We start from the raw sequence: 26,210 nt of genomic DNA on the forward strand, positions 1-26,210 counted from the left end.
TGTAAATGTTGGATGAACCTCCGTACAGTTTTCCACAGGGGCTGCACCAGTTTACATCTCCACCAACAGGTGCGCTCGGCTTCCCTTTTCTCCACATTCTCACCAACACGTATTTCTTGTCTTCGTGGACACAGCCCTTCTGACGGCTATGAGGTGACAGCTCGCCGTGGCTTCGATTCGCATGCCTCTGATGATTAGTAACGCTGAGCGTCTTTACATGTGCCTGTTGGCCATCGGCACATCATCTTTGGAAGAATGCCTATTTGGGTCCTCTGCCCATTTTTTTAAGCTGGTCATTCTAAAAGCTCCACACACAACCCACCCTCCCGCAATGTCTCTTTGGCGTTGCTCATCACAACCTGATATGCAACGTGTTCCATTTGTCTCGCCTACTGTCTTTCCTACTAGAACACAAGCTACAGGTGTCAGGGCTCCCCGTCTGAATTCCTAGTGTCTTAGAAGGATGCTTGCTGTATATAATAAAAGGTGGCTTTCTAGTATCTGGCAAATGAATGACAGAATGAGTCAGCAAGGGACCCCGCTACCAGTTCTGTTCTGATGATGTTATACATTATGGGGAGTTCCCATTATGGCTCAGCAGTAAGGGACCCAATTAGTATCTGTGAGGATGCGGGTTCAATCCCTGGCCTCATTCAGTGGATTAAGGATCTGGCATGGCTGTAGGTGTGGTGTAGGCCTGCAGCTGCAGCTCTGATTTTACCCCTAGGCTGGGAGCTTCCATATGCCTTGGTATGGCCCTAAAAGGCAAAAATAAGGGATTCCCGTCATGGCTCAGTGGTTAACGAATCTGACTAGGAACCATGAGGTTGCGGGTTTGATCCCTGGCCTTGCTCAGTGGGTTAAGGATCTGGCATTGCCATGAGCTGTGGTGCAGGTCTCAGACACAGCTCAGATCCTGCGTTGTCGTGGCTGTGGTGTAGACCGGCAGCTACAGCTCTGATTAGACCCCTAGCCTGGGAACCTCCATATGCCATGGGTGGGGCCCTAGAAAAAGACAAAAAGACAAAAAAAAAAAAAAAAAAGATAGTATGTGCCTCTGCTCACCCCTTTCCTGATTCTCCTGCCCAAAGGAGGAAGAGCTGCTAATCTCAATGATCAGGATGGAAATACTTAATCAGAGTAGGAAAGGTCTTAGCAATCAAAGATATTAAAAGGTCAGCATCTGTGGCCAGTGCCCTCCACCCCTTCCAGCTTCCTGCTCTCCCCACCATCCGCATCCTTGTGGAAGGAGGCTGGTCAGCTCCCCCGGGATCACCTTTCTCTCCTCCCAAGAAGAAGACTGGCCTCAGCCAGGAACACTGTCCCCTGCAACCACTGAACCCACCTGAAATTTTTTCTGATTTAAAAAAAAAAGAGTTTCCTTTGTGGCACAGTGGAAACGAATCCGATTAGTATCCATGAGGACACAGGTTTTGATTCCAGGTCTCGCTCAGTGGGTTAAAGGATCTGGCGACTGGCATTACCGTGAGCTGTGGTGTAGGTTGCAGATGTGGCTCAGATCCTGAGTTGCTGTGGCTGTGGTGTAGGCCAGCAGCTGTAGCTCTGATTTGACCATAAGCCTGGGAACTTCCAATATGCCATGGGTACAGCCCTAAAAGGAAAAAAAAAAAAAAAAAAAACTTAGTAGATCCCGCTGTGGCATAGTGGGTTAAGAATCCGACTGCAGCAGCTCAGGTTGCTGTGGAAGTGCAGGTTTGATCACAGCTATGGCTCGAATTCAATCCCTGGCCCAGAAACTTCCATGTGCCAAAGGTGTGGCCATTAAAAAAGAAAAAAGAGAAAGAAAAAAAAAAACCTTAGAAAACTTTTAAGTTTGTAACTAAAATTTAATTGCATTCACCATATAGTAATCTCACAAAGTCTCAAAACGAGAGGTGGTGGGCAGAAGATCTAAACAGACAATTCTCCAAAGAAGACATATGGATGGCCAAAAAATACATGAAAAGATGTTCAACATCACTCATTATTAGAGAAATGCAAATCAAAACCACTCTGAGGTACCACCTTACACCAGCCAGAATGGCCATCACAAAAAGTCCTCAAACAGTAAGTGCTGGAGTGGGTGTGGAGAAAAAAGAACCCTACTACACTGTTGGTGGGAATGTAAGTTAATGCAACCACTGTGGAAAACAGTAGGAGATTCCTCAGAAAACTAAAAATAGAACTACCATTTGATCCAGCAATCCCACTCATGGGCATCTATCCAGAGAAAACCATGACTCGCAAAGACACACGTACTCCGATGTTCATTGCAGCACTATTTTCAATAGCCGAGACATGAAAACAACCTAAATGTCCATCCACAGATGAGTGGATCAAGAAGATGTGGTACATATATACAGTGGAATATTACTCAGCCATTAAAAGGAACAAAATACCAGCATTTTTAGCAACATGGATGGCCCTAGAAATCATGCGAAGTGAAGTCAGTCAGACAATGAGACACCAACATCAAATGCTTTCACTGACACATGGAATCTGAAAAAAGGACAGAATGAACTTCTTTGCAAAACAGGCACTGACTCACAGACTTCAAAAATCTTATGGTTTCCAAAGGAGAGAGTTTGGGGGGTAGGGGGATGCACTGGATTGTGATAATCATTGTACATCTATAAATGTAATAAATTCATTGAATATTAAAAAAAATTAAAAAGAAAAACGAGGTGGAAAACACCAGAGAGCCACAAATTAAGAATAGTAAATCAAGCTATTTACTTGAACCATTATTGTCTCTTTTTTTTTTTTTAATATTAGCTCTTTTTTATTTTTTTATTTTTTATTTTGCTTTTTAGGGCCACACCTGCAATGTAAGTTCTCAGGCTAGGGATCGAATCAGAGCTGTAGCTGCTGGCCTACCCACAGCCACAGCAATGCGGGATCTGAGCCGCATCGGCAACCTACACCACAGCTCAGAGCAAAGCCAGATCCTTAACCCACTGAGCGAGGCCAGGGACTGAACCTGCATCCTTATGGATACTATCTGTGTTTGTTAACCACTGAGCCACGACAGGAACTTCTCTGTTGTCTCTTGCTGGATGGAACAGAACCTATTATCCTTACCCTCAAATCCTCAACTTTGCAGCTTTTATCTCCCTCCTTGAACATCTCTCCCCTGATGTCTTTATTTTGGAGCCATGCTTGCTGATGTACTTAAGGACATGGAGTAATGACACCTGCAACTTACTCTGAAATCCCTCAGGAGAGAGAGAGGGAGAGGAGGAAACTGGCAAAATGCTAACCAGCTGTTGGAGCTAAGGTGGACGTGATGGGTATTCACCTGTATTATTCATTCCACTTTTCTGCGTGTCTGAAGTCTTGTGACAAACGTTTTGACAAACCGTGGAATCCAGCTTCCCAGAGCTCAGGGTCTCTGAGACCTACTCAGCCACTCAGCATACGCTCTGTCCCTACCTCCAATGCTCATGGCCATGGCTGCCAGCATCGTCTTTCTAAGATACTGAAACGATCAAGTTACTGCTCTAAATATAACTCTCTGATGACTCAGAGGCAAGTTCATGGTAAAGTTTAAATTCCTTAAAAGTGACACATGCCCTCTGTCCTCACCAGTTGCTCCGAGTACAAAAATCCTATGGATACCTTCTCTCCAATTTTCTATAGAACGACCCTGAACGACCTGTATTATTTCCTGCCTTTGTGGACCAGCTCACTTCAGATCCTCTGCCTGCTTCAAATATGAGTTTAGGCTCATATCCATTATCACACAGCTGAGTGATGACCAGAGTAAACAAAAGGGCCACCATGTGAGGGACAAGAAAGTCTAATATGTACAAATATAATCCCTTATTCAAAACTGTATTATTGCTATTCAGCAATTCCTTTCCAAAGCAGCAGAGGGTGCCATATTTTCATTTTTTTAAAAAGGAAAATTTAAGACATTAACAAAAGCAACCTTTACAACTTCAGCTTTGCTGCAGTCTTTAAAAATTATTTCTAATACAATAGAAATTTGAAGATAAAAATAAACATCCAGGGAGTTCCCGTCATGGCCCAGTGGTTAACGAATCCGACTAGGAACGATGAGGTTGAGGGTTTGATCCCTGGCCGTGCTCAGTGGGTTAAGGATCCAGCGTTGCCTTGAGCTGTGGTGTAGATTGCAGACACGGCTCGGATCCTGAGTTGCTGTGGCTGTGGTGTAGGCTGGCGGCTACAGCTCTGATTAGACCCCTAGCCTGGGAACCTCCATATGCCACAGGAGTGGCCTTAGAAAAGGCAAAAAGACAAAAAAAAAAAAAAATTTAAAAATAAAAAAATAAACATCCAATATTGACTTAAATTGAACAAATGTCCTTTTTTCCAATTTAAGAAAGAAATCACATGATAGTACCCCAAAATTCTCAATGTGTCTATACCCTCTGAACCAATGACTTAATTTGTTAGTAGGTTTTTACCCAAAGAAATAAAAGGGTGGCTCAGCGGGTTAAGGGTGGCTCAGCGGGTTAAGGATCCAGTGTTGTCACTGCTACGGTGCTGGTTCAGTCCCTGGCCTGGGAACCTGCACATGCTCTAGGTGCAGGAAGAAAGGAAGGAAGGAAGGGAGGCAGGGAGGGGGAGAGAGAGAGAGAGGAAGGAAGGAAGGAAGGAAAGAAAGAAAGAAAGAAAAGGGAAAGGAAAGGAAGAAAAAGAAAGGAAGGAGAACCTACTTAAGTCACATATTAGAAAGTGAATCATCTGCTGATAGTAAAAGCTTCCATTGGTGACACACCTGTCTGGCAGAAATTCCCGCTAACCTAACAGCTGCAACTTTATTCTGTGCTTCCTAAAAAGAGCCTCTTCCTATTTGCATTTCTTTAAAGATTAGAATGATGTCTGATTTTTGGCAAAAGATAAGCTGACAAAGGGAGAATATACTGAAATACCCAGTGGACCGCCAGCCAAAATGCACAGGAAGTTTAAGAGTTTTCAAGGTTGCTGGCAAAGCTCATAGAGCTGGTCGGATAAATATAAAAGACACTTACACAAAAGACAAAGACGTTCAGTTCTCTGCAGCCTAAGAGATTGGGCCCGACTCAAGGACTGGATTAATTAGACAGAAAAAATAATAATAAACCCCTGCTACCACTTCCCCAACATCAAGGAAACTTGTTACTATCATACTGTAGAAACAAAGTTTGCTAATATTTTTCCTTACCTATATAGGCTTGTATTAAGATTTATAATGAGGCATTCCCTTTGTGGCTCAGTGGGTTAAAAACCCGGCATAGTGCCTGATGTGGGTTTGATTCCTGGCTCTGCTCAGTGGGTTAAGGATCCAGTGTTGCCGAAAGCTGTGGTGTAGTTACAGACGTGGCTCAGATCCAGTTTTGCTGTGGCTGTGGTGTAGGCCAGCAGCTGCAGCTACAATTCAACCCCTAGCCTGTCTGGGAACTTCCATATGCTGCAGGTGCAGCAGTAAAGAGAAAAAAATATATATCTACAAAGAAAGGCCATACTCCCTGAATTTTTGCAATAGTTACACAATGTTAACAACCTGTGCTCACTTGACTGCTGAAGATATCATTTCCCAATTACTAAAAACAGATACTTTTGCTATGTCCACACTTATGGCGATTGGCTCCAGTTGCACCATAATCTCTTCTGATTAAGAAAAATGTGACAGTGTTTTGGAAAGATTCCTTTTATTCTCCCCTAAACCACTGGAGAACATCTCTAAAGCAAGACATGGAGGTTCCAGGCTAGGGCTCGAATCGGAGCTGTAGCCTACACCACAGCCACAGCAACGCAGGAACCAAGCTGCATCTGTGATCTACACCACAGCTCACAGCAACACCGGATCCTTAACGCACTGAGCGGGGCCGGGGATCGAACAGGCATCCTCAAGGATGCTAGTCAGATTCATTACCGCTGAGCCTCGATGGGAGGCTCAAGCTTTCTTTCTAGCAGAAAGAGCACAGCTACACAAATTCTAAAAATCTTGCTAATCATGTCTGTGGTTCAAGGGCTGTGCTTCTTTGCCTAATCCCTGCAGAGTAAATTGCTATAGAAAGGAAAGAGGGAAGCAACAGGCCCAATAAAATAAAAGGTTACCGGAGCTCCTGCTTTGGCGGGAATGGGATTGGCAGTGTCTGGGAAGCACTGGGATGTGGGTTCAATCCCCGGTCAGGCACAGTGTGTTAAAGATCCAGTGTTGCCGTAGCTGTACTTAGGTCACAACTGCAGCTTGGATCTCATCCCTGGCCCAGGAGCACCATATGCTGCAGGGCAGCCCAAAACTAAAAAATAAAATAAAATAAAATAAAAGGTTACCATTTGAAAAGCAATGCCATTGCTGTAACAGATGTCTCAGGGAAGGAGAGATGACCTAAAACCATTGGGCATCCGCTCTCAAGTACTAATTCTGCAAGGCTGCAGCTGAATACAACTAATAAATCAGTACTGAGTTAGCCAGAGTTAATATCCGATCTTATCTTTTTAAATAGCAAGGATTCCTAGATTTATTAAATGCTAAATAGAAAATTAGAAGCAAAGAGTAGAGGTAATTACTTAAAACCTACCCAACAGAATTATCCTGAGTGGAGAGAATAAGTATTATGAAGAGAACCATCAAAAAAAAAAAAAAAAGATTTATCTCAAAATGAAAATGGGGCAGATTATATTTGACTGAGACATTTGCTGCCTCCACGCTCCCTGGGTCTTACAGCCACAAGGCCAAGAAGGGCTGAGGGATAACAAGGCGGAACCTGCTGTCTTTCTTACTCAAGACAGCGGTGGCGGGTGCTGGCCTCGCACCAAGGCGGCTACCTTGACACACAGCCAGTGTCAGGGGCACCACTGAGTTTATGCAAGGAGGCCTGTACAGAATTAAGGGGCACACTCCTGAGGCCTCCATGAACTGCTATAAACTGCAGACTTGAAAACAACTGCATAATGATGGGAGATGTGGGGGTAGGGGGTGGGGATGGGGAATGGGGATGAGGGATGGAGGGATGATGGGGATGAGGGATGGAGGGATGATGGGGGATGAGAGATAAGGGATGGAGGGATGATGGGGGATGGGGATGAGGGATGGAGGGATGATGGGGATGAGGGATGGAGGGATGATGGGGATGAAGGACGGAGGGATGATGGGGGATGAGAGATAAGGGATGGAGGGAGGAGTGGGGGATGGAGGAGTGATGGGGGTGGAGATGGACAATGGGGGGATGGGGATAGATTCCAGGGAGAATCTGCCACCAAAGAACACACATGAACTAGCTAGAATGGGAAGAGTACTGGATTTTTAGCACTTCCCACTTTTATCCCCAAATTCCGGTGTTCATCCGAACACAGGGCGCAGGTACTTTGGGAAATTTGTACAGCCAAGAAGAAGTAGGAACTCATTTTTTCTGAACGCTCCAAATGTGTTATTCAAAGGCTTGTTCCTCATCGATTTTAACCAGCTAACAAAATTCTGGTGGCAAAGCATCCTGACCCAGAGAACTATCGCGGGGGGGGCTCTCTGTGGGTTAAACAACTAGATCGATTTCTAGGAGTCGTTTCTAGAATGATTTCTAAGAGTATGTCCTAAAAAGTTCATAGAGAGGCCCTAGGGGGAGGAGGAGGGAGAGATGATACAAAGGACACGGTGGCACAGGACCTGCACCTCGTCCAGGGCTAGTGACACGTCACTGAACATGGGCCATTCTCTGGCCCTCCTGGAAGGTCCTGCCCATCAGAACCAGACCTGAGCAAGGTCCATGCGGCCCGAGCATGGCTAGATGGGGGACATGAGGGCAATGGGGGCTCCTACAGCAGGAGGCGGTCGTGAGGGCCTGAGGAACACAGGGAAAGGTGAATCGGGGACAAACCAGACCCCCCTAAAACCCTTCCAGGTGACAGGCCTCTGCAGATGCTGCTGCCAGACCCTGGGAGTGCAGCTTCCCAGACTATTCCTGCAACTAAAAAGTCCACCTTGCCTGGAGGTTTCAGTTATCTTTAAAAGAAAATCCTATTCATTCTAAGGATTCCAGTAACAGACACACCAGAAAAAAGCGTCTTTAGCCGGGATTCTACTAGGAATTATCACTATAGACATAATTCACGTGTGTGCAAATATATATATACAAGGAAACTTATAAGCCTCAGTGATAACCAAAAAAAAAAAACCCTGAAAGGTGCAGCAACCAGGACGCAAAAGGGTGGGATGTGAAATGCTAATAAATGTTTAGGCTGTGTTTTTTGTCTTTTTTTAATTTCACAAATACTTAAGTCAATTCTTACATAATTCAAAGCAGAAATACCATACACACCACTGCAATCTTTTAAAATTCAAATGACAGAGTTCCCGTCATGGCTCAGTGGTTAATGAACCCAACTAGTATCCATGAGGATGCAAATTCCATCCCTGGCCTCCCTCAGCGGGTCAAGGATCCAGCATTGCTGTGAGCTGTGGTGTAGGTCGCACACAGCTCAGACCCTGAGTTGCTGTGGCTGCGGTACAGGCTGGCAGCTGTAGCTCCGATTCAACCCTCTAGTCTGGGAATCTCCATATGCCATGGGTGTGGCCCTAAAAAAAATAAATAATTGGGAGTTCCTGTGGTGGCACAGCAGAAACAGAACCGACTGGGAACCATGAGGTTTCGGGTTCGATCCCTGGCCTCGCTCAGTGGGTTAAGGATCTGGTGTTGCCATGAGCTGTGGTGTAGGTCGCAGATGCGTCTCGGGTCTGGCATTGCCGTGGCTGTGGCGTAGGATGGCAGCAACAGCTCCGATTGGACCCCTAGCCTGGGAACCTCCATATGCCACAGGAGCGGCCCAAGAAAATGGCAGAAAGACAAAAATAAATAAATAAATAAATAAATCAAAAAAATTTTAATGACTACATACTACTGATCAAGACAGATGATCTCTTCAACTTTCTTTGTTGTTGTTGTGAATGGCAGCACCTACAGCACGTGACGTTTCCAGGCCAGGGGTCAAATCAGAGCTGCAGCTACAGGCCTACACCACAGCCACAGAAACACTGTATCTGAGCCACATCTGCAACCTACACCACAGCTTGTGGCATCACCAGATCCTTAAACAACTGAGGCAGGCTCCACAACCTTATGGCGACAACACCAGGTCCTTAACTCGATGAGCCCCAAGGGTAATTCCCTCTTCAAATTTCTAATGGACCCCCATCCACCACAAACTTTGTTCACAGGAGGCAATACAACACCTAGAATCATTTTTACAATCATTCAACAATTTTAATAGCATTTCACATTTCTTACTCTTTTACTAATAAGTGCATTTTGTGATCATGCAAAAAGACTTTAAATCCAATCAAATGTTTTCATATCAGGTCATTTTTAATGTTTTAAAAGTAAAAGGCAAAACTATGGGGACAGTGGTTCTTGGGGTAACAGGGGAAGAAGGTATAAACAGACCACAGAGGTTTCCTGGGCAGTGGAACCATTCTCCATGACACTGAAATAGAGGGGCCATCTCATTACACATTTGTCAAAACCTATAAAATGTACAAGAGTGAACCCTAATATAAACTATTGACTCTGGGAGCTCCCGTCATGGCTCCATGGAAACGAATCTGACTAGAATCCATGAGGATGCAGGTTCCATCCCTGGCCTCGCTGTGGGTTGAGGATCTGGCATTGCTGTGGCTGTGGTGTAGGCCCGTAGCTACAGCTCCCATTCAACCCGTAGCCAGGGAACCTCAACATGCTGCAGGTGCAGCCCTTAAAAAAAAAAATTTTCAGGAGTTCCCGTCGTGGCGCAGTGGTTAACGAATCCGACTAGGAACCATGAGGTTGCGGGTTCGGTCCCTGCCCTTGCTCAGTGGGTTAACGATCCGGCGTTGCCGTGAGCTGTGGTGTAGGTTGCAGACGCGGCTCGGATCCCACATTGCTGTGGCTCTGGTGTAGGCCGGTGGCTACAGCTCCAATTCGACCCCTAGCCTGGGAACCTCCATATGCCGCGGGAGCGGCCCAAGAAATAGCAACAACAACAACAACAAAAAGACAAAAGACAAAAAAAAAAAAAAAATATTTTCAAACCCAATAGCAGTGTGTTGGAAGTAGTGTGCAAATAATATTCGTCCAAGCCTGCATCTCCAAGGACTTTGTAGCGTGCTAGTAGTAAATCTTAATAACTTTGTTGATTCATCTTGAAATGAGACTTCTTGTGATTTAATGATACGCCCCTGGATAAATGCTGTCTCCACATAACCCTGTCATCAATAGGTCTACTAAAAACATTATCCAGAAGTAAAATGTTCAAAATTTTTCTTTTCCTCACTAGTTCCTGACATCCTGCTCAAGGTTTCCTCAAAGTCAGCTAGCAAATTAAGCAACTCTGAGTTCTATAATAATAATGCATTGGAGTTTTAGTAACAAATTGTGTAACTAGCTTCATGACTCAACCTGAGGGTTATACTGAACTCAAGAAAGAATTCTGTGGGAGTTTCCGTGGAGCCTCAGTGTTAAGGAACCTAACTAGTATCCATGAGGATACGGGCCAATCCCTGGCCTGGCTCAGTGGATCAAGGATTCAGCATTTTCATGAGGTGTGATGCAGGTTGCAGACGAAGCTCAGATCCAGTGTTGCTGTGGCTGTGTGGCATAGGCCAGCCGCTGCAGCTCCGACTGGACCCCTAGCCTGGGAACTTCAATATGCCGCAGGTGTAGGTAGCCCCAAAAAGCAAAAACACTCTGTAGAGCTCCTGCAGTGGCACTATGGGTTAAGAAATCCTACTGCAACAGCTCAGGTAGCTGCAGTGGCGAGGGTGCAATCCCCAGCCCGGCTATTGCCGCAACTGGGGCATAGATTTCAGCTGAGACTCGGATTCAGTCCCTGGCCTGGGAACTTCCATATGCCACCGGTGCAGCCAAAAGCCAAACAAACAAAAAAACGAACTCTGCTTCTTATTTTTCCTTTCCAGATCTTTGAAAAATCACCGATCTCCGCAGAGTAAGATGGACACTTTGTTCTAAGGCACCACTGCTTCATGTAATAACATTCCATGCAAGTGAGGTATTTAAGGTTGAGAGAGAGAAGAATGATCAAGGTATACAAGTTCAAACGTGAGATCATCTTTTATGTTACCTAACTAATGCCAAACTCTCAATTTTGGCCTCCTATATTCATCTTATTAACTACTTTCAGCTTGAATTCAAAAGCTTTTCATTATGATGCAAAAACAAATACCTTACATTGAAATTATTAAAAATATGAAGTGCTTTCAGATTTTCAGCATTTATAGTTTCTGAATATTAACTTTTCAAAATGTTTTTAGATTACCTTCACTCTTAGGAATGTATAAAACAGTCTCAGAGTAAGCAAAATAGAGATAAAATGTTCATTTTCATTTAACAATTAAAATTCTGGGAAAGTAGTAAATTATAAAATCACATTCATACGGAATCAAAACTCTGGGAAATAAACATTTTTATTTCTTTAAAAAAAATGGTCATAAAATGACATCAAAATCAATCCTTGGCCAACTGTCACCTTTAAAAGCCAAACATAAATACATGTCCCAATTATGGAAATTAACAAAAACCAGTTAATGCTCTTACAACTCCTAATTCTAGGAGACGATGATAAGAAAAAGAACAACTAGAAAACATGCATAAACATTTTTTAAATCTGTTTGAAAGCTTAAGAAAAAACCCACACCCAAAATGGGATTGAAATGTACTTTTTTTTTCTTTAACACTTATGGCAGTTACCAGGTTAGAGTTAAATCGGAGCTGCAGCAGCCCATCTACACACACACCCACAGCAACGCCATATCCAAGCCATGTCTGTGACCTGCACCACAGCTCACAGCAACATCGGATCCTTAACCCACTGAGCAAAGCCAGGGATGGAACCCGCATCCTCATGGATACTAGTCGGGTTCCTTACCACCAAGTCACAGTGGGAACACCTGAGATGCGCCCTTTGAGGGTACGTCAACTGAGATGTACCCAGCACTGCTTTTTCCCAATTCATTAGCAGTAGAGATGGAGAGGTTAAGAAGACAAGACGACAACTATTAAAAAGAGGAGTTAAAGAGAGCCTCAATGAGTTTGCCAGGGTTGGAGAAAAAAAAAAAAAATGGAATTCAGGACTAGTTAAGCAGCTAAGACTTGAGGAGCCAGGATTCCAGAGAGAAGAAAAGCACAGGTAGTTCCCACTGTGGTGCAGAGGGTTAAGAATCCAACTGCAGCAGCTCAGGACAATGTGGAGGCACAGGATCAATCCCCGACCCGGGAAACTTTCATATGCTGCAGGTACACCCATAAAATTTTTTAATAAGAAAAGAAGTTGGGTCTAGCAGTCTGAGCTGTTTTTCTTCTCAAAACAATCACTGACTCATTAACAAACCTAACCACAAGGTAGAGAAGTGAACAGAATGCACCTGCTGAATGACCAAGAAGCTCGGCAGGGACAGAGTCTACCTCACCAAGCAGGAAAGATTAAAAACTGGATTTGGGGACCCAGCAAGGTAGACAAGCATAGCTCAATTCTAGCAGCTTTCGTCTGGGACCCCAGGAGGACCACACACAGCACCACAATTTTCTGTAATGTCCAACAGTCAACCAAAAATTACTAGACATATCCAGAGACAGAGCCAACAGAAACAAATTCACAGGTAACCCAGATATTGGAATCATCAGACATGAACAATTAGTTTATACTGAGAAAAATGTAAGCCATGAAGGAGAATTTCATGAATACCAATAAAATTCCCCAGTGCATCAAATGCACAGCACAGCTGGGGCAAACAACCAATGGGATCTGAGTCCATCAAAGGAACTAGTGAAAAGTCATAGGGCTTGTTCAATGTCAACAACTCTTCCATTCATCCTCTGATCTCCAAAGACTCTTATCCTGAACAGCACAGCTTTCCCCACCAGGTGACCCTTGGGTGTGGAGGGTCTGGGCTCCATCAGAAGCACCCCAATGACGGTGTCGTGAAAAACCCTCCAACTGGTTAAGTGATAACGTCTGGTCATGTGATAATAAACAAGCTACTGGACCCTGAGAGATTAGTTTCTCCCCGTCTCCTCTTTCCTCCCTCTCTTATTTTTTTTTTTTTTTTTGTCTTTTTGCCTTTTTCTAGGGCCGCACCCATGGCATATGGAGGTTCCCAGGCTAGGGGTCGAATCAGAGCTGTAGCTGCCAGCCTATATCACAGCCACAGCAACGAGGGATCCGAGCCACGTCTTCGACCCACACCACAGCTCACGGCATTGCCAGATCCTTAACCCACTGAGCAAGGCCATGGTTCCTAGTCGGATTCATTAACCACTGAGCCATGACGGGAACTCTATCTCCCTTATAATTTTTGACTGAACTAGTTAATTAGGGTTAACAGCATAGCTCAAAAACACACACAATTCATTCAGTAATTAAAACACACACACACACACACACACACACACACACACACACACACAAGGCATCACACTAGATACCCACAGGTCCTAAGTCAGGCACTTTTTTTGGTAATGGCATATGGAAGTTCCTGGGCTAGGGGTTGAACTGGAGCTGTAGCTGCCAGCCTAGGCCACAGCAACACCAGATAAAATCTGCATCTGTGACCTACTCTGCAGCTTGCAGATGCTGTATCCTTAACCCACTGAGCGAGGCCAGGGATCAAACCCTCAACCTCGTGGACACTATGTCAGGTCCTTAACCAGCTGAGCCACAACAGAAACTGCTCAGGCACTTTTAAAACCTGTCATCCGTTGTTTGGTTACCACTTCAGTTCTGTAAATAATATCTAGTTCAATGACCTTTGGCATTTTAGGAGCTGCAGATTTTTCTGGATCAGCTGAAAACCGTGGACTGTTCTGCCCTCAGAGATGTTCACAAAATACACAAGCATCTGCACTTAACCTAGGCAGAGTGTGGAGCCACAAGATTCCAAGGTCTGTCTGGGGGCCCAGATCAGAACACCTCTCTGGAAGCTTGAGAAGCCTAACACACCCCACAGTATCACACGCGAGAAAAGATGTCTTCGGCCTGTTGCTTGTCTGCATGTGCAAGTCAGATGCAATTAAGAAACACAGCCAAGAAAAACCACAATGCTTTGGTGGCAGTGTATTCAAAGCACTTTGGATCTAAATACAGAGAAAAGGCCACCAGGGGCTCTAGGATTTAAGGAATTTAGGATGTGACGTGATGGGGAGGGGGGGAGGGGGAGTCACAATACTGAGGCGGTGCTTGCCTAGTTCTCCAAATAAACACTGAGAAAACAGGGAGTTCCCATTGTGGTTCAGCAGGTTAAGAACTCCACATGGTGTCCCTGAGGATGTGGGTTTGATCCTTCGCATCGTTCAGCAGGTAACAGTCAAGCCTGGGAATTTCCATATGCCGTAGGCATGGCCATAAAAAGGAAGGGGGAAAAAAAAAAAGCAACAGTGATATTTTTGTTTGTTTTTTTGCCTTTTCTTGGGCCGCTCCTGCAACATATGGAGGTTCCCAGGCTAGGGGTCGAATCGGAGCTGTAACCGCTGGCCTACACCACAGCCACAGCCCCTCAGGATCCAAGCAGCGCCTGCAACCTACACCACAGCTCACGGCAACACCGGATCCTTAACCCACTGAGTAAGGCCAGGGATCGTACCCACCACCTCATGGTTCCTCGTCGGACTCGTTAACCACTGAGCCACAACGGGAACTCCCAGTGATGGTTCTTATCAAAGGAGGTGGGGGAATTACAGCTCACTTCTCCTACCTTGGCTCACCACAGTCAGTGGGATCTTCAAAATATCACACTGCTGCATTTTCCCATCGACATTATTTATAATGAAAAACTAACTAGATTGGCTCATGAGATGCAGACAGGAAACCTTTAAGATCAACACTGGAGCACTTCCCTGCTCAGGACCTGGCTGTGAAACATAACCCAGGAGCCCAGGCCAGCAGGGGAGGGATCTGGGGGCCAGGCCTCAATCTGCAGACAGGCCAGGAGGGACAAGGACAGTGGAGATGAGACACCTGGCCCAGTTCAGACGTCTAGGAGCTGCAGCTGTGAGCAGGATGAAGGTTTTCTCATTGACCAAACTGCCTTCATCATCCCCTGAAGTTTCTCGACGAGGCCTGACTTCGAGGCTTCCCTGTTCCCTCTGCATCTCCCAACCGCAGCAAGAATCCTTAGTAGGATTCCTAATTCTAAGGTTAATATTCATCCTTATTAACCGGAACCCCCACCCGCACTATCTGATCAGCCTCAGATCTGATGGGGTTCCGCATCTGCCGCCACCCACAGATGAGGTCTGCCATCCCCAGGTGAAGTCCGGTCCCCCTGGCTTGCCTTCAGCAGGAATCCTATCAGATTGGTTCAGACAGAATCCACCAACCACCACCATCACCCCCACCCCAGGGATTTTCCACACAAGGACGTCCACCTGACCCTTGGGTATAAATTTCCAAACTGTCTGTGGAGCTGAGTCCAATCTCTCACCCCGATTCCAAGGCCCCATTGCAGTGGCCCCTATAATCGCTCCAGCGGCCGCTCCTGAATAAAGCCTGCCTTATTTTCATGAGTGTCAAATTTTGCTATTGTTGTTCTTTTATGGCCACACCCGAGGCATATGGAAGTTCCCAGGCTAGGGATCGAATCAGAGCTGCAGGCGCCAGCCTACACCACAGCCATAGCAACACAGGATCTGAGCCACATCTGCGACCTACACCACAGCTCACAGCAATGCAAAACCCTTAACCCACTTCGCAAGGCCAGGGATCGAACCTGCATCCTCATGGATGCTAGTCGGGTTTGTTACTGCTTGAGCCACGAAGGGAATGCTTACATCCCTCTTACATGGACACTTGTGATTACTCCGGGCCCATCTGTGTCATCTAGGACAGTGTTCCCATCACAGTTTGTTCAGCTTATGTCACGTCTGCAGAGTCCCTTTATCACCCACGGGGCAGCATAGTCACGGGTTCCAGGATTTGGAAGCTGACACACTGAGGGGAGAGGAGGCACAGGACAGGGGAGTGTTTCTTCGAGTGCAGGGTTGCACTATCTGGTCACGCAGGTGTTCTAAAGAAGTCGCAAGGGTGGCAGCCCCTGGCAATCAGGTAGGGAGGGAGCTCCCCATCCAGGAAGGCGGTTCCATGGAGCCCCAGACCCCAACCCAGAGGCAAAGCTAATGTCCCCAGAAAAGGAGGGTGAGGTGGAGACAGGAGCAAAGGCACCCAGTCCTAATAGGGATGCGACTCAGAGTGGCAGCCACGATGGAGGAGCCCCAGATCCTGGCCCGCAACAAAAGCAAACCCATACAAGAAATCCAGCGCTCCGACCCCAAAGCACCAGGACATCCCAGAGGGCAGGCAAAGGGGTTCAGCTGTAAATGCCACCTTTCCCATGTCTGCCTGCATCACTGAATGCGAATGGAGATAAGCAAGGCAGACACTGATCCTGGCCTCAAAGAGAGTTTTAGAAATAAAAGATCATTTCTAACTGCTAAGAAAAGCACAGAGTCTGCGAGCCCCAGCGCTGCTCCTCGCTGTCTCCCAACAGCTTGAGCAAACATATGGGAGTGGGAGCCCGAGCTACCTTATGGAAACTGTTTATTACAGTTGGGGTAAAATACAAGGCAAGTGTATGAACGTGGGATGAATGTGGGAGATGAGATTAGAGAAAAACCCTGAATGCCAGCTCGTGGGGAGGGGGACACAGGATGGAAAGGACTCGCTCAGAACCCTGTCTTCAAGATGAATTCACTGGCCCCCTTAGAGGAAGGAGAGGGAGTGGGATGGACTGGGAGTTTGGGGTTAGTTGATGCAAACTATTGCATTTAGAATGGATAAGCAATGAGGTCCTGCTGTACAGCACAGGGAACTCTATCCAATCACTTGCGATAGAACACCGATGGAGGATAAAGTGAGAAAAAGAATGTGTGTGTGTGTGTGTGTGTGTGTGTGTATAACTAGGTCACTTTTCTGTACAACGGAAATCGACAGAACGTTGTAAATCAACTAAAATAAAAAAGATTTTATTTATTGTGGATGCCAAGGGGCAGAGGGGTTCAGGAGGAAGGCATAACTTCATCTCCAAGTGCAATGATATTCAGAAATACAAAAACACTGCGCAGAAGACACCCCTTGCCCCAGCTTTATCAGAGCAGAGGTTGGGGAAAGGAAGACAGGTGAGAGAGAGGGCAGAACTCAGGAGAGACAGAGCTGCAAATAGTTAAGTGGTCAGAAAGGAAGAGAACTAGTCGTTTCCACGCACCGTGAACACATCCTGAGCAACCAGCGGCATTCAGCACACACAGCCTATAGAAGTCCATTCCCAGCAGACACACACTGGGTCTTTAGTACCGTTGCTGCTGTTTTAATGACAGGCAGACCAGAGCCAAGAGATTACAGATGCAAAAAGGGACACAGGGTAAATGATACAAGGACTGTGGAAAAGGGCAGGATTATGAGCCAGCTCACTTCAAAACGCCTTCACACCTCAAAACAGTAATTCCGTTTTGAATCTTTTCCTAAGGAATAGCTGCCCAGTGTAAAACCCCTGTAAAATTCTCAGTGTGTTAATGTCTGTTCCACTGTTCAACCACCCAGAAATAGATTCCACAGCTTCTTTATCGAGTCAACTCATAATCTTGGGAGTTCCTGCTGTGAATTAATAATCCCGCTTGTCTCTGCGGCGTGGCTGGTTCAATCCCTGGACCAGGGGAGTGGGTTAAGGATCTGGCATTGCTGTAGCTGTGGCATAGGTCACAGATGCAGCTTGGATTCGATCCCCGGCTGGGGAATTTCCATGTCCCATGGGTGTGGCCAATGATAATAATAATAAACCTTAACACAAATGATGCTTTTTTTAAATGAAAGGTAATGAACAGGGTACATGCCGTGGAGGGCAAGAATGGGTTTTTTAATTATCCAGACCTATTTTCAAAGGTATTTTTAATGCATCAACACAAGCCCATCGTGGCTTGAAGATTTACAAGCCCAAGCGCTTCCATGTTTAGTGAGCTGCACGACTCATCTGATGTTCGCAACAACCCTCTGGGTTTTGGACTCCATAGCGGGCCCACATTGAAAGGCGGAGCAAGGGCAGGGCCTGAATGTGGTTCTGACTCCAAAGTTAACCCTTCTTGGCACCCAAACCACAGGGCCCCCCCCCCCCCAGGGTCCCCAGTTCCCATCCCTGCTCAGTCCAGCTCGGGCTTAGGTTGCAAAAAGAAAAGAACCCCAGGTCATCAAAGGAAGGTGTGGCTGGAACATAAGGAGCCGGAGAGAAAGTCTGATAAAACCAGGAAGGAAATGCAGGCAGGAGGCAGATCGCACGGCACCTTGTAAACGGCACCGCAGAACCAAGACTGTTTAGCAGAGCAGGCAATCCATCAACATGCCTGACTAAATCACCACTAGCAGAAAATCATGAACCATCCAGAGCAACTGATCTTCAATGTTGGACTATTTTAAACAGAAAATAAGGAGTGCTTCAACTGACACAACATCAGATTATTTTCGAGTTCCCTTGTGGTGCAGTGGGTTAAGGTCTGGCGTTGCACTGCAGTGGCTTGGGTTCGATCTCTGGCCTGGAAAATTCCATGTGCTGCAGGTGCAGCCAAAAAAAAAAAAAAAAATTCAGGTCATTTTCCTTCAAATTTTGATTAACTTCATGTGCGTGAGATTAGGGGTTCAAAAAGGAAAAGGATACCAGTGTTGCATGACCTAGAAGCTGAGAGTTGGGGAGTTTCCATTGTGGCTCAGCAGTAACAAATCCAACTAGTATCTGTGAGGACTCGGGTTCAATCCCTGGCCTCGCTCTATGGGTTAAGGATCTGGCGTTGCTGTGAGCTGTGGTGTAGGTCGCAGATATGGCTCAGATCTGACATTGCCATGGGGGAGGCAGGCAGCTGCAGCTCCAATTCCATCCCTAGCCTGGGAACGTCAGTCCATATGCTGTGACGGAGGCCCCCCCCCCCAAAAAAGTTGAGAACTGTTTTATTCTGCAGACCTGCTGAGGACTTAAGCCTGGGAGGCAGCCTCTCAGATAAGGAATTGGTCTTTGCAGGCCAGGGGGGAGCCGGGATATATAGGAGGTTCTACCATGAAGACCAAGCAGTCAGAACATGAAAAGATTACTGCTAGTTAAAGAAAAACAGACATCTCGAGGTAAGGAGGTTAGCACTTTGCTCCACATGGGAAGATGCAAAGTCTGATCACACTGAGAGCTTTCCTTTGATGTGCACCTTCGTATCCAGGACCAGTGTCAGGCTCTCTCCATCCTGAGTCTCCCCAGGGTGTATCATCGGTAGCAGTGGTTGCTGGCCTGAGGGTGGCAGCATCCTGTGTTTACTGAAATGGCCAATGACAATCCCATCCACTGAGGATGGAGAGAGACCTGGGTTGGATTAGGGAGCGTGGCTCGGTCCTGGTTCTGCTGGCCCCCTGGGCCGCAGCCAGGGCCCCCAACCCACCCCCAGGCTTTGTGCTCCTGTTTGGAGGGCAGACAAGAGGGGCCCAAGGTCTCCAGGTTCCGCTGCAGCTTCTCCAATTGGATGACAGAGAGATGCCATTGAGCTCTGCAAGGGCCAGTTAATTGGGTGAAAAGCTTCGAGGACAAAAGCGTGTCTGAGCTTGTCTCTGAGGGACCTGCAGACCCCCACATCCATAAGGAGGAAGGCAAATCTCAGCCAAGAGAAGCCTGACTGCAGTTTCCTTTAGCAGAGTCCGGGGTCCGACTCTGTGGCCAAACTCACCAGGAGGGCTGGCAGGCACACCCCAGGGCAGCCAGCAGTTTAGACACTTTTTTTTTCTTCTTTTTCTGTTTAGGGCCACACCCACAGCACATGGACATTCCCAGGCTAGGGGTCAATCGGAGCACTAGCTGATGGCCTAGTCCAGAGCAACAGCAACGCCAGATTCAAGCTGTGTCGGTGACCTACACGGCAGCTCACAGCAATGCCGGATCTTTAAGCCACTGGGCGAGGCCAGGGATTGAACCTGCGTCCTCATGGATACAAGTTAGATTCATTTCCAGGCGGATTCATTTCCACTGTGCCTGCCTCACAATCCAGTCGCCCAGCTTCCTGAGAACATCTTCCATCCTCTTTTCTTCTGGGGTCAGCAGGAATGAACGTATTTATTGTAAAAGATGCATCAAAATGCCAAAGGGCCACAAGGTTAAAAAAAAGTCTCTGAGGAAGCAGCCAGCCTGCGTTTTATCAGCTGTGCTGCCTGGGCTGCTGTTTTTGAAAAGGAGAGCTGTTTGGAAGACCAAAGTTCCTTAAAAAACTTCATGTTACTTTTCCTTAGATGATATGAAATGACTCCAAAATGACACTGAGGATGGCCCCCAGACACCCGCTTTTTGAATGTTTTAGTACAAAAGTAAGCTAAACAGCTGGCAGGATCAGGAGAACCCAACTGCAGTGAATTAAAGGCAGAACTGTTTCACTTTGCCAGGACCTGCAACTAGTGTGCTTTCGTCTTTTAAAAAACATTACAGTAATCAATAGCCAATATTTTGTAAAAACTATAAATGGAAGATAATCTTTAAAAAGTGTATTAAAAAATCTTGGGAGTTCCCGTCGTGCCTTGGCAAAAATGAACCCGCAACCAGCATCCTTGAGGATCCGGGTTCGATCTCTGGTTTTGCTTGGTGGGTTAAGGATCCGGCATTGCCGTGAGCTGTGGTGTAGGTTGCAGATGTGGCTTGGATTCTGAGTTGCTCGGGCTGTGGTGTAGGCTGGCACCTACAGTTCTGATTCAACCCCTAGCCTGGAAACTTCCATATGCCACAGGTGTGGCCCTAAAAAGCAAAAAAAAGAGAGAGAGGGAAGTAAAAGAAAGAAGGAAGGGAGGGAGGGAGGGTGCTAGCTTTGGGGAAAAATGATAAACATTCATTAAAAACAATATAAATACTAAGGAAACGTACAAAGAAGAGAAATAAACATCACCTCAAATACTAATTTAAAGGAGGATGGCATTAATACCCAAATAAAATCACAAAACACTAAAAAAAAAAAAAAAAAAGATCAAAATGTTTCACAAAATGGACCACAGACCTAAATGTACAATGCAAAATTATAAAACTCCTAAAAGAGGACACAGAAGAAAAGCTAGATGATCCTGGGCATGGCAATGACTTTTAGATTCAATCACAAAGGCACAATCCACAAAAGAAATCCAGCAAGCTGAACTTCATTGGAATTTTAAAACTTCTACAAAAGACAAAGTCAAGAGAATGAGATGAGAAGTCACAGACAAACCAAACATCCATATCCCATGTCACCAGGGAAATGTAATTTACAAGGAGCCACCGCTACACACCTAGCAGAATGGCCAAAACCAGCCCACGGACGATACCCAGTGCTGAGGAGGATATGGAGGAGCAGGAACGCTCAGTCACTGCTGGCAAGGATGCAGAATGGTACAGCCACCTCGGAAGACAGCTTGGCAGTTCCTTACAAAACTAAAAATACTCTTAGCGCACGAAGCAGGCATCCTGCTCCTTGCTATTTACCCAAAGGACCTGAACATATGTACATATGCTGATGTTGAGAACAGCTTTATTCATAATTGCCAAAACCTGGAAGCAACCAAGAGGTCCTTTAGCAGGTGAACAAATTTATGAACTGTGGTCCATCCGACAAGAGAATGTTACTCCGGACTAAGAAGGAATGGGAGGAGTTCCCATCGTGGCTCAGTGGTTAACAAATCCGACTAGGAACCATGAGGTTGCAGGTTTGATCCCTGGACTTGCTCAGTGGGTTAAGGATCCAGCGTTGCTGTGAGCTGTGGTGTAGGCCAGCAGCTACAGCTCCGATTCGACCCCTAGCCTGGGAATCTCCATATGCTGTGGGAGCAGCCCAAGAAATGGCAAAAAGACAAAAAATAAATAAAAATAAAATAATAAAAAGGAATGGGATACCAGCCACGAAAAGATATGGAAGAACCGTAAATGCGTATTACTTAGTGAAAGAAGCCAGCAAGCGGTATGACTCGGGCTATATAACATTCTGGAAAAGGCAAGACTGTGAAGACAGCAGAAAGCTCAGCGCGTGCAGGGCCTGAGGTGTGGAGAGCAATTTTCATGGCCGTGACGACACTCTCCGATATTCATGATACTCATGATAACGGCTCCACATCATCACACATTTGCCCCAACTCGGGGAACACAGGACACCAAAAGTGGGCCGAAACATAAACTATTTGAGTGACGATGACGTGTCAGTGTGAGGTCATCAGTTGTGACAGATGTGCCATCTGGCAGGGTTACTGATGACGAGGGAGGCCGTGCACGTGGTGGCAGGAGCATATGGGAAATCTCCATACCTTCCTCAGTTCTGCTATGAACCTAAAAGTGCTCTAAAAAAAATTAAGTTTGGAAAAAAGGGAACTCTCTTACATTGTTGGTGAGAATGTTCATTGATACAACCACTGCTGAGAACTACATGGAGGTTCCTCAGAAAACTACACCTAGAACTACCATATGATCCAGCAATCCCACGCAGGGGCACACATGCAGGAAAAAAAAATTTTTTTTTTCCTTTTTTAGGGCCACACCTGTGGCATATGGAAGTTTCCAGGCTAGGGGTTGAACTGGAGCTGCAGCTGCCGGCCTACGTCACAGCCACCGCAACACCAGATCCGAGCCACATCTGCAACCTACACCACAGCTCACAGTACTGCCAGATCCTTAACCCACTGAGCAAGGCCCGGGATTGAACCTGCGTCTTCATGGATACTGGTCGGATTTGCCTCTGCTGTTCCCTAACAGGAACTCCAAGAAATTCTTTATTCGAAAAGACACACACACCCCTGTGTTCACTGCAGCACTATTCACAATAGCTAAGACGTGGAGACAACCTAAATGTCCAACAACAGATGAATGGATTAAGAAGATGTGGTACACTAAACAGCCACAAAAAACAATGAAATAATGCCATTTGCAGCATCATGGATGCAACTAGAGATTCTCATACTAAGTGAAGTCAGATAAAGAAAGATACCGTATATCATGTATATGTGGAATCTAAAATATGGTGCAGATGAACCTGTCTACACAACAGAAACAGTCTCAACAGACAGAGAGAGCAGACTTGTGGTTGCCGAGGGGGAGGGGAGGGAGTGGGATGGATGGGGAGTTTGAGGTTAGTAGAAGCCAACTATTACATGTGGGATGAATAAGCAATGAGGTCCTGCTGTACAGCACAGGGAACTCTATCCAATCTCTGGGGACAGACCATGGTGTAAGGTCATATACGAAAGGAAATGTATACGTGTGTGTGTGTGTATATCATATATATACATGACTGGGTCACTTTGCTGTAGAGCAGAAATTGGCACAACACTGTAAATCAACGATACTTTAATTTTAAAAATAAATTAAGTTTGAAGAGAAAAATTAATTTTTTTTCATGTGCCTGATTCAGAAAGACACAAAAGCGCTCACAAACCACACCTTCTTTTTTTTTTTTTGTCTTTTTCCAGGACCACACTCGTGGCATATGGAGGTTCCCAGGCTAGGGGTCTAAACAGAGCCGTAGCCACTGGCCTATGCCAGAGCCACAGCAAAGCTGGATCCGAGCCGCATCTGTGAGCTACACCACAGCTCACAGCAACACCGGATCCTTAACTCACTGAGCAAGGCCAGGGATCGAACCCACGACCTAATGGTTCCTAGTTGGATTTGTTTTCACTGAGCTACGACGGCAACTCCTAAAAAATAATTTAGTTCCAGCAGCAACTGCTGATGAATCATCAAATACAGCTAAAGGACTCCCTCAACTAGATTTCATTTATTAATTAACTGAATTGTCAGATTCGCCTGGATCTTCACGTCATATTACACTTCTACCTTTAAAAACGCATAAAAAGATTTAAAAAAAAAAAAGAATTGGGAGGTGACAGGCTATACGGACATTGATGCCAGGATATGTTAGAGTCATTACAGGTGTTTAATACACTACTTATTAAGTCTTGCTGAAACCGACAGCATTTAGGACTTGAACCCAGCCAGAACCCAGACTGGGACTTGAACCCACTGTTTTTAAATTAGAATCACTCACCAGAGACAAAGTAGACAGGCAAGAAATAAGACTTTTGGATAAGACACCTGTGAGAGATACAAGCATGCAGGCAAAGGCGGCGCTGCCCCAAGGACCAGGTGGGCTACAGGAGTGGGGGTGGGAAAAGACCACCTCTTCCTCTTTCTCAGGGCAGTAGCTCCTCCGTGGTATCAGGCAAAAGAGTATTTGACCCTATAAGGTCAAACTAGGACTGTCAAGGTGCTTATTCAAATCAGCAGAAGGGTGGTCCTTACACGCTTGCCCTAGGTCTGAACCTGAATGCAGGCCTCACCTCATCCCCCACCCAATCACCTGAGGCCTAGCTCACGCCTCTACCAGTCAAACAAGGCTGCCTGGCTCTGATGGCTCTCTTGAGCAATTATTAATTTACAGTGATCTCCCAAAAGTTCCCTAGACTTCCCTCCATCTATGGTCCCTTACTGGGACTTGTACAACTCCCTGTGAAACTACCCTACTCCATCCCTGTCATTGCTATTACAACCTCCTATGAATAAAGGAGAAGTGGGGATTTAAAACTAAGTCCCCCTCAAACCGAGTTCTTTTACCGAGGTGACAATTAAGATCTCCACCCAAAATATTCCCTATCTTGCCCAAGTATCAAAGAAAAGGGGGAAATGTAACCGAGCAGGGCCCTTTGAGGCTCCTGGGCACAGAGGCCTTTCTGTGTCCTCCATTTCTTGTTTTTAGAGAATGAGCTTCGGCCTCCAAGATCTTCCCCAAGTTCCAAAGGGCAGCTGCTAATCAGGGAAGGGAGGGGGATGCAGAGACCTGGAGGAGCAGTCAAGAGACAATAGGGCAGCCTTGGGGCAGGGTCCTGGTTCCTCCTCAAGGAATTTACATAACAGTATCCTTTCTGCAGAACTAAAACCCCCAACAAAAGGAAAAACTACCTGATAAAGAAGGGGGACCACCAGAACCAGTCCTGGGACTACTAAGCACTAGTTCTGAGAAACAATGCAAGCTTGCCTCTACCCTGATCCTTACTTAAGGCCTTATTTTCCACTCCCCAAACTACAGAACCACCTCCCAATCCCTCCTTAGGAGGGCACAGTCTTTAAGGCTTGAGCCTGCTGGGGTCCCCTTTCCTGTCAAAGCAATAAAGCTATCTTTTTCTCCTTCAACCCCCCCCCCAAAAAAAGAAATAGAATGATTTTACCATCATCCAAGGGAAAGAATGCAAAATGTCATTTTTAAACCAGGAACAAAACTGCCTGGTATAAATGGAGCACAAGTTACCTGGAGCAGTCTAAATGAGACTAAAGTCAGCACCACCCAAATTCACCAAGAAGTCAGTTCTGTATCATCTGGTACAATCACAAAAGACTTCTATGAGAGAAAGATCACAGCCTAGGAAAGCGTAAAAGCATTCCGATCAATGTGTACTGATGAGATTTCTGATTTCTCGGGTGGCCTCTTTATTGGCACAGTCACAAGGTAAGCAAGTGCCCGACACAGTATGAAGAGCAAGCTCAATGAAAACTCTGACCCACCCTCACATTCCAGCTCAGTCGCCCACATCCATCTGAATGCTCAAGGCATCAGCATGAAGAGATGGTGAAGAAAAGCCTTCAGAAGTCTCCCGTGGACTTTACGACAAACAGCATCAAGAGAGCTACCACGAAATGCAAACCGTGAAGGCAGTTCCTCCCAACCAGAACACACTCCTCTTTGTACTGATGGCTTAAAGCATCACTGAGACCTCACAGATTTCCATTCCACCCCCTGTACAAATAAGCAAAGCTATATCTAGATCTATATAGGTCTCAGAACGTTGATTAGAAAGTACACTTTCAGTCACTAAGGCTTCATAAATTCTGCCCCATATGCTGCAACAATCGAAAGTATTTCACACAACGCTAATACCATGGAAAAAAGTAAGTAAGATAATCCAGTTTCATAAATCTGCCAATTTTCTACATGCGTTTTCATAGATTAGAACTCCTTGGCTCCTACAAGCAACGCCACTAATAAAAATGATTTACTGAACAATCATAGCCACCCATCCAATGTCCACACCACAGAGACTCAAATGTAACCACTCAAACCACAGCGCATGCAGGAGGCTGCCTGGGCAACCTTCTTCCCTACATCTGGCTACCAAAAGGTAAAGAAACTTAACTTCCTATAAAATAAACTACCTTCAGGAGTTCCCGTCATGGCACAGTGGTTAACGAAGCCAACTGGGAACCATGGGGTCTC

At 45.9% G+C, this 26,210-nt stretch overlaps 1 protein-coding gene across 14 annotated transcripts in view; it reads right to left on the reverse strand.

The window, feature by feature from the left end:
• MPP7 (MAGUK p55 scaffold protein 7) overlaps positions 1 to 26,210 on the reverse strand; it is a 345,564-nt gene that overhangs the window by 216,789 nt on the left and 102,565 nt on the right. For 3 of the 14 annotated variants that reach the window (XR_014817814.1, XM_084979991.1, XM_084979989.1), the window contains exon 2: positions 6,067 to 6,251. The exons of the other annotated variants lie outside the window; for them this stretch is intronic. The gene's annotated coding sequence lies outside the window, so the exon portion shown is untranslated. The remainder of the gene's footprint in view (positions 1 to 6,066; positions 6,252 to 26,210) is intronic. 14 annotated transcript variants of the gene reach the window in all.

Source organism: Sus scrofa, chromosome 10, assembly GCF_054392235.1.
Source record: "Sus scrofa isolate SSC_HxYL_T2T_F1_AM1 chromosome 10, Sscrofa_HxYL_maternal_Yorkshire_Landrace_v2.0, whole genome shotgun sequence".
Classification (NCBI taxonomy): domain Eukaryota; kingdom Metazoa; phylum Chordata; class Mammalia; order Artiodactyla; family Suidae; genus Sus; species Sus scrofa.